Source organism: Hylobates moloch, unplaced genomic scaffold (genome assembly GCF_009828535.3).
Source record: "Hylobates moloch isolate HMO894 unplaced genomic scaffold, HMol_V3 SCAFFOLD_21, whole genome shotgun sequence".
NCBI classification, from domain to species: Eukaryota; Metazoa; Chordata; class Mammalia; order Primates; family Hylobatidae; genus Hylobates; species Hylobates moloch.
The window spans coordinates 38,579,354-38,588,679 of NW_026652296.1; the positions used below are offsets into that span (position 1 = coordinate 38,579,354).

The window sequence follows — 9,326 nt, forward strand, 5'->3', positions numbered from 1 at the left end:
AACCTACACTGATACACCATTATCACCCAACGTCCATAGTTTACATTAGAGTTCACTCTTGGTGCTGTACATTCAATAGATTTGTATTCAATAGACATATATTCAACGTTGTAGTATTCTACAGATTCGTTTTCACTGCCCTAAAAATTATCTGTGCTCCATCTATTCATCCCTCCCTCCTCTCAACCCTTGGCAATCACTGATCTTCTCATTATCCACATAGTTTTACCTTTTTCAGAATGTCATGTAATTGGAATAATTTAGTATGTAGCACTTTCAGATTGGCTTCTTTCACTTAGCTATATACATTTAAGGTTCCTTCATGTCTTTTCACAGCTCAATATCTCATTTTTTAAGTGCTAAATATTATTCCATTGTCTGAATGTCTCATAATCTATTTATCCATTCACTTGCTGAAGGACATCTTGGTTCCTTCAAAGTTTTGGCCATTATGAATAAAGCTGCCATAAACATCTGTGTGAAGGTTTTAGTGTGGACATAACTTTTCAACTCATTTAGGCAAATACCTAGGATCACGATTACTGAATTCTATGTTAAGAGTATATTTAGTTTTGTAAGTAATCACCAAACCATCTTGCAAAGTAGTTGTACCATTCTGCATTCTCAGCAGCAATGAATAAGAGTTTGTGTTGCTCAACATCCTCGCCATATTTGGTGGTGTCAGTGTTCCGAATTTTCATTCTAATGAACAGTGAAGTCTCATTATTGTTTTATTTATAATTCTCTAATGACATATGATGTGCAGTATCTTTTCATATCCTTGTTTGTCATCTGTATATCTTTGGCAAAGTGTCTGTTTCAGCCTTTAGTTTATTTTTTAAATGAGTTCTTTGTTTCCTTACTGTTGAGTTTAAGGGTTCTTGGTATGTTTTGGATAACAATCCTTTATCACATGTGTCCTTTGCTCATATTCTCTCTCAATCTGCAGCTTGACTTCATTTTCTTTTTTTTTTTTAATTATACTTTAAGTTCTAGGGTACACGTGCACAACGTGCAGGTTTGTTACATATGTATACATGTGCCACGTTGGTGTGCTGCACCCATTAACTCATCATTTACATTAGGTATATCTCCTGATGCTTTCCCTCCCCCTTCCCCCGCCCATGACAGGCCCCGGTGTGTGGTGTTCCCCTTCCTGTGTTCAAGTGTTCTCATTGTTCAGTTCCCACCTATGAGTGAGAACATACGGTGTTTGGTTTTTTGTTCTTGCGATAGTTTGCTGAGAATAATGGTTTCCAGCTTCATCCATGTCCCTACAAAGGACATGAACTCATCATTTTGTCATGGCTGCATAGTATTCCATGGTGTATATGTGCTACATTTTCTTAATCCAATCTATCATTGTTGGACATTTGGGTTGGTTCCAAGTCTTTGCTATTGTGAATACTGCCGCAATAAACATACTCATGCATGTGCCTTTATAGCAGCATGATTTATAATCCTTTGCATATATACCCAGTAATGGGATGGCTGGATCAAGTGATATTTCCAGTTCTAGATCCCTGAGGAATCACCACACTGACTTCCACAATGGTTGAACTAGTTTACAGTCCCACCAACACTGTAAACGTGTTCCTATTTCTCCACATCCTCTCTAGCACCTGTTGTTTCTTGACTTTTAATGATCACCATTCTAACTGGTGTGAGATGGTATCTCATTGTGGTTTTGATTTGCATATCTCTGATGGCCAGTGATGATGAGCATTTTTTCACGTGTCTGTTGGCTGCATAAACGTCTTCTTTTGAGAAGTGTCTGTTCATGTCCTTCGCCCACTTTTTGATGGGGTTGTTTGGTTTTTTCTTGTAAATTTGTTTGAGTTCCTTGTAGATTCTGGATATTAGCCCTTTGCCAGATGAGTAGATTGCAAAAATTTTCTCGCATTCTGTAGGTTGCCTGTTCACTCTGATGGTAGTTTCTTTTGCTGTGCAAAAGCTCTTTAGTTTAATTAGATCCCATTTGTCAATTTTGGCTTTTGTTGCCATTGCTTTTGGTGTTTTAGACATGAAGTCCTTGCCCATGCCTATGTCCTGAATGGTATTGCCTAGGTTTTCTTCTAGGGTTTTTATGGTTTTAGGTCTAACATTTAAGTCTTGAAACCATCTTGAATTAATTTTTGTATATGGTGTAAGGAAAGTATCCAGTTTCAGCTTTCTACATATGGCTAGCCAGTTTTCCCAGCACCATTTATTAAATAGGGAATCTTTTCCCCTTTTCTTGTTTTTGTCAGGTTTGTCAAAGATCAGATGGCTGTAGATGGTGGTACTATTTCTGAGGGCTCTGTTCTGTTCCATTGGTCTATATCTCTGTTTTGGTACCAATACCATGCTGTTTTGGTTACTGTAGCCTTGTAGTATAGTTTGACACAGATAGTGTGATGCCTCCAGCTTTGTTCTTTTGGCTTAGGATTGTCTTGGGAATGTAGGCTCTTTTTTGGTTCCATATGAACTTTAAAGTAGTTTTTTTCCAATTCTGTGAAGAAAGTCATTGGTAGCTTGATGGGGATGGCATTGAATCTATAAATTACCTTGGGCAGTATGGCCATTTTCAAGATATTGATTCTTCCTACCCATGAATATGGAATGTTCTTCCAGTTGTTTGTATCCTCTTTTATTTCATTGAGCAGTGGTTTGTAGTTCTCCTTGAAGAGGTCCTTCACATCCCTTGTAAGTTGGATTCCTAGGTATTTTATTCTCTTTGATGCAATTGTGAATGGGAGTTCACTGATGATTTGGCTCTTTGTTTGTCTGTTATTGTTGTATAAGAATGCTGGTGATTTTCGCACATTGATTTTGTAGTCTGAGACTTTGCTGAAGTAGCTTATCAGCTTAAGGAGATTTTGGGCTGAGAAGATGGGATTTTCTAAATATACAATCATGTCATCTGCAAAGAGGGACAATTTGACTTCCTCTTTTCCTAATTGAATACCCTTTATTTATTTCTCCTGCCTGATTGCCCTGGCCAGCACTTCCAACACTATGTTGAATAGGAGTGGTGAGAGAGGGCATCCCTGTCTTGTGCCAGTTTTCAAAGGGAATGCTTCCAGTTTTTGCCCATTCAGTATGATACTGGCTGTGGGTTTGTCATAAATAGCTCTTATTATTTTGAGATACGTCCCATCAATACCTAGTCTATTGAGAGTTTTTAACATGAAGGGCTGTTAAATTTTGTGAAAGGCCTTTTCTGCATCTATTGAAATAATCATGGGTTTTTTGTCGCTGATTCTGTTTATATGCTGGATTACATTTATTGATTTGCATATGTTGAACGAGTCTTGCATCCCAGGGATGAAGTGCACTTGACCATGGTGGATAAGCTTTTTGATGTGCTGCTGGATTTGGTTTGCTAGTATTTTATTGAGGATTTTTGCATCTATGTTCATCAGGGATATTGGTCTAAAATTCTATTTTTTTGTTATGTCTGTGCCAGCCTTTGGTATCAGGAAGATGCTGGCCTCATAAGATGAGTTAGGGAGGATTCCCTATTTTTCTATTGACTAGAATAGTTTCAGAAGGAATAGTACCAGCTCCTTCTTGTACCTCTTGTAGAATTCGGCTGTGAATCCGTCTAGTCCTGGACTTTTTTTGGTTGGTAAGCTGTTAATTATTGCCTCAATTTCAGAGCCTGTTATTGATCTATTCAGGGATTCAACTTCTTCCTGGTTTAGTCTTGGGAGAGTGTATGTATTGGGGAATTTATCCATTTCTTCTAGATTTTCTAGTTTATTTGCATAGAGGTGTTTATAGTATTCTCTGATGGTAGTTTGTATTTCTGTGGGATCAGTGGTGATATCCCTTTTATCCTTTTTTATTGCATCTATTTGATTCTTCTCTCTTTTCTTCTTTATTATTCTTGCTAGAGGTCTATCAATTTTGTTATCTTCTCAAAAAAACAGCTCCTGAATTCATTGATTTTTTGAAGAGTTTTTTGTGTCTCTATCTCCTTCAGTTCTGCTCTGATCTTAGTTATTTCTTGCCTTCTGCTGGCTTTTGAATTTGTTTACTCTTGCTTTACTAGTTCTTTTAATTGTGATGTTAGGGCGTCAATTTTAGATCTTTCTTGCTTTCTCTTGTGGGCATTTAGTGCTATAAATTTCCCTCTACACACTGCTTTAAATGTGTTCCAGAGATTCTGGTATGTTCTGTCTTTGTTCTCATTGGTTTCAAGGAACATCTTTATTTCGGCCTTCATTTCGTTATGTACCCAGTAGTCATTCAGGAGCAGGTTGTTCAGTTTCCATGTAGTTGAGCAGTTTAGAGTGAGTTTCTTAATCCTGAGTTCTAGTTTGATGGCACTGTGGTCTGAGAGATAGTTTGCTATAATTTCTATTCTTTTACATTTGCTGAGGAGGGCTTTACTTCCAACTATGTGGTCAATTTTGGAATAAGTGTGATGTGGTTCTCAGAAGAACATATATGCTGTTGATTTGGGGTGGAGAGTTCTGTAGATGTCTATTAGGTCCTCTTTGTGCAGAGCTGAGTTCAATTCCTGGATATCCTTGGTAACTCTCTGTCTTGTTGATATGTCTAATGTTGACAGTGGGGTGTTGAAGTCTCCCATTATTATTGTGTGGGAGTCTAAATCTCTTTGTAGGTCACTAAGAACTTGCTTTATGAATCTGGGTGCTCCTGTATTGAGTGCATATATATTTAGGATAGTAAGCTCTTCTTGTTGAATTGATCCCTTTACCATAATGTAATGGCCTTCTTTGTCTCTTTTGATCTTTGTTGGCTTAAAGTCTGTTTTATCAGAGACTAGGATTGCAACCCCTGCCTTTTTTGTTTTCCATTTGCTTGGTAGATCTTCCTCCATCCCTTTAGTTTGTGTTTATGTGTGTCTCTGCACATGAGATGGGTCACCTGAATACAGCACACTGATGGATCTTGACTCTTTTTCCAATTTGCCAGTCTGTGTCTTTTAAGTGGAGCATTTAACCCATTCACATTTAAGTTAATATTGTTATGTATGAATTTGATCATGTCATTATGATGTTAGCTGGTTATTTTGCTCGTTAGTTGATGCAGTTTCTTCCTAGCCTTGATGGTCTTTACATTTTGGCATGTTTTTGCAGTGGCTGGTACCAGTTGTTCCTTTTCATGTTTAGTGCTTCCTTCAGGAGCTCTTTTAGGGCAGACCTGATGGTGACAAAATCTCTCAGCATTTGCTTGTCTGTAAAGGATTTTATTTCTCCTTCACTTATGAAGCTTAGTTTGGCTGGACATGAAATTCTGAGTTGAAAATTCTTTTCTTTAAGAATGTTGAATATTGGCCCCCACTGTCTTCTGGCTTGTAGAGTTTCTGCCGAGAGATCAGCTGTTAGTCTGATGGGTTTCCCTTTGTGGATAACCTGACCTTTCTCTCTGGCTGCCCTTAACATTTTTGCCTTCATTTCAATTTTGGTGAATCTGACAATTATGTGTCTTGGAGTTGCTCTTCTCCAGGAGTATCTTTGTGGCGTTCTCTGTATTTCCAGAATTTGAATGTTGGCCTGCCTTGCTAGATTGGGGAAGTTCTCCTGGATAATATCCTGCAGAGTGTTTTCCAACTTGGTTCCATTCTCTCTGTCACTTTCAGGTACACCAATCAGACGTAGATTTGGTCTTTTCACATAGTCCCATATTTCTTGGAGGCTTTGTTCATTTCTTTTTACGCTTTTCTCTCTAAACTTCTCTTCTTGCTTCATGTCATTCATTTGATCTTCAGTCTCGATACCCTTTCTTCCAGTTGATCTAATCGGCTGCTGAAGCTTGTGCATTCATCATGTAGTTCTCGTGCCATGGTTTTCACCTCCATCAGATCATTTAAGGACTTCTCTACACTGATTATTCTATTTAGCCATTCATCTAATCTTTTTTCAAGGTTTTTAGCTTCTTTGCATTGGGTTTGAACTTCCTCCTTTAGCTCAGAGAAGTTTGATCATCTGAAGCCTTCTTCTCTCAACTCGTCAAAGTCATTCTCCATCCAGCTTTGTTCCATTGCTGGCAAGGAGCTGCATTCCTTTGGAGGGGGAGAGGTGCTCGATTTTTAGAATTTTCAGTTTTTCTGCTCTGTTTTTTCCCCATCTTTGTGGTTTTATCTACCTTTGGTCTTTGATGACGGTGATGTACAGATGGGGTTTTGGTGTTGATGTCCTTTCTGTTTTTTGGTTTTCCTTCTAACAGTCAGGACCCTTAGCTGCAGGTCTGTTGGAGTTTGCTGGAGGTCCACTCCAGATCCTGTTTGCCTGGGTATCAGCAGTGGAGGCTGCAGAACAGCCGATATTGCTGAACAGCAAAGGTTCCTGCCTGATCGTTCTTCTGGAAGCTTCGTCTCAGAGGGGTTCCTGGCCATGTGAGGTGTCAGTCTGCCCCTACTGGGGGATGCCTCCCAGTTAGGCTACTCGGGGCTCAGGGACCCACTTGAGGAGGCAGTCTGTCCATTCTCAGATCTCAAACTCCATGCTGAGAGAACCACTACTCTCTTCAAAGCTGTCAGACATGGAAGTTTAAGTCTGCAGAGGTTTCTGCTGTCTTTTGTTCGGCTATGCCTTGCCCCCAGAGGTGGAGTCTACAGAGACAGGCAGGCCTCCTTGAGCAGCAGTGGGCTCCATCCAGTTCAAGATTCCTGGCTGCTTTGTTTACCTACTCAAGCCCCAGCAATGGCAGGCGCCCCTCCCCCAGGCTCACTGCCACCTTGCAGTTCAATCTCAGACTGCTATGCTAGCAATGAGCGAGGCTCTGTGGGCATGGGACCCTCCAAACCAGGCCCAGGATATCATCTCCTGGCGTGCCATTTGCTAAGACCATTGGAAAAGTGCAGTATTAGGGTGGGAGTGACACAATTTTCCAGGTGCCATCTGTCACCCCTTCCCTTTGTTAGGAAAGGGAATTCTCTGACCCCTTCTGCTTCCCAGGTGAGGTGATGCCTTGCCCTGCTTTGGCTCTCACTTGGTGGGCTGCATCCACTGTCCTGCCCCCACTGTCCAACGAGCCACAGTGAGATGAACCCAGTACCTCAGTTGAAAATGCAGAAATTACCCATCTTCTGCATCACTCACTCTGGGAGCTGTAGATTGGAGCTGTTCCTATTTGGCTATCTTGGAACTGCCTCCCAATTTTCTTAACTGTGTCTTTTACCAAGCATAAATTTTTAATTTTAATACAATCAAGCTTATTATTTTTTATGGGTTTTGCCTCTGGTGTTATATTGCCATACCCAAGTCATTGATTTTCTCCTGTTATTTTCTGGGAGGTTTATAGTTCTGCATTTTATATTTAGGTCTATGCTCTGTTGGGTTAACTTTTGTGAAGGATATAAGGTTTGATCTAGATTCATTTTTTTTACACAGAAATGTCCAGTAGTTTCAGCAGCATTTATGGAAAAGACAACATTTCTCCATTGCATCACCTTTGCTCCTATATCAAAGAGTAATTGACTATATTATTGTGGGTCTATACCTTAGCTCTCTGTTCTATTACTTTGAACTATTTGTTTATTCTTTCATCAATACCTCACTATCTTGATTACTGTAGCTTTCAGTAAGCCTTGAAGTTGGTTAGTGTAAGTACTCTGACTTTCTTCTCTTTCAATATTGAGTTGGCTATTCTGGGTCTTTCGCCTTTCCATATAAACGTAGAATCAAGATCGTCAGCAAAGCCTGAGTCCTGTCCTCTCACTCTCCTCCTTGGACAGCATGAGCTTCACCACTTGCTCCACCTTCTCCACCAACTACTGGTCCCTGGGCTCTATCCAGGTGCCAAGCTACAGTGCCCAGCTGATCAGCAGCAAGGCCAGCGTCTATGCAGGTGCTGGGGGCTGTGGTTCCCTGATCTCTGTGCCCTGCTCCACCAACTTCCAGGGCAGCATGGTGTCTGGAGCCCTGGCTGTGGGGATGGCTAAGAGTCTGGCAGGAATCGAAGGCATCCAGAAGGAGAAGGAGACCAGGCAAATCCTGAATGACCACCTGATCTCCTACCTGGACAGAGCGAGGAGCCTGGAGACTGAGAACCAGAGGCTGTAGAGCAAAATCTGTGAGCAATTGGAGAAGGAGGGACCCCAGGTCAGAGACTGAGGGCATTACTTCAAGACCATCGAGGACCTGAGGGTACAGATCTTCACAAATACTGTGGACAATGCCAGCATCATTCTGCAATCGACAATGCCCATCTTGCTGCTGATGACTTTAGAGTCAAGTATGAGACAGAGCTGGCCATGCTCCAATCTGTAGAGAGTGACCTCCATGGGCTCTGCAAAGTCATTGATGACAACAATGTCACTCGGCTGCAGCTAGAGACATAGATCAAGGCTCTCAAGGAGGACCTGCTCTTCATGAAGAAGAACTACAAAGAGGAAATAAAATGCCTACAAGCCCGTATTACCAGCTCTGGGTTGACCATGGAGGTAGATGCCCCCAAGTCTCAGGAACTCGCCTAGATCACGGCAGACATCCAGGCCCAATATGACGAGCTGGCTCAGAAGAACCGAGATGAGCCGGACAAGTACTGGTCTCAGCAGATTAAGGAGAGCACCACAATGGTCACCACACAGTCCACCACACAGTCCACCATCTGCTGAGATGATGCTCACCGAGCTGAGACATACAGTCCAGTCCTTGGAGATGGACCTGGATTCCATGAGAAACCTGAAGGCCAGCTTGGAGAACAGCCTGACGGAGGTGGAGGCCTGCTACACCCTGCAGATGGAGCAGCTCAACGGGATCCTGCTGCACCTGAAGTCAGAGCTGGCACAGACCCAAGCAGAGGGACAGCGCCAGGCCTAGGGGTACAAGGCCCTGCTGAACATCAAGGTCAAGCTGGAGGCTGAGACCTCCACCTACCGCCGCCTGCTGGAAGATGGCGAAGACTTCAATATTGGTGATGCCCTGGACAGCAGCAACTCCATGTAAACCATCCAAAAGACCCACCAGATAGTGGATGGCAAACTGGTGTCTGAGACCAAAGGCACCAAAGTTCTGAGACATTAAGCCAGCAGAAGCAGGGAACCCTTTGAGGAGAAGGAGGCCAATAAAAATTTCAGAGGTCAAAAAAAAAAAAAAAAAAAACTAACTTAGAATCAATTAGTTTATGTAACAAAAATAACTTGCTGGGATTTTGATCGGGATTGCATTGAATCTACCAGTCAAGTGGTAAAGAACTGACATTTTGAAAATATTGAGTTGTCCTGTCTATAAACATTGAATACCTTTTTATTTATCTAGTCTTTTGATTCCTTTTAATTAAAGTTTTGTCATTTGCCTCATATAAACCTTCTACATATTTTGTTAGATCTGTAACTAAATATTTCAATTTTGGGCTGCTAATGTAAATGG

General features: G+C 41.4%; 1 pseudogene; it reads left to right on the plus strand.

The window, feature by feature from the left end:
• The window catches only part of LOC116461350 (keratin, type I cytoskeletal 18-like), a 31,866-nt pseudogene extending 22,885 nt beyond the window's left edge, over window positions 1-8,981 (plus strand).
• The last annotated feature ends 345 nt before the right edge of the window (window positions 8,982-9,326 follow it).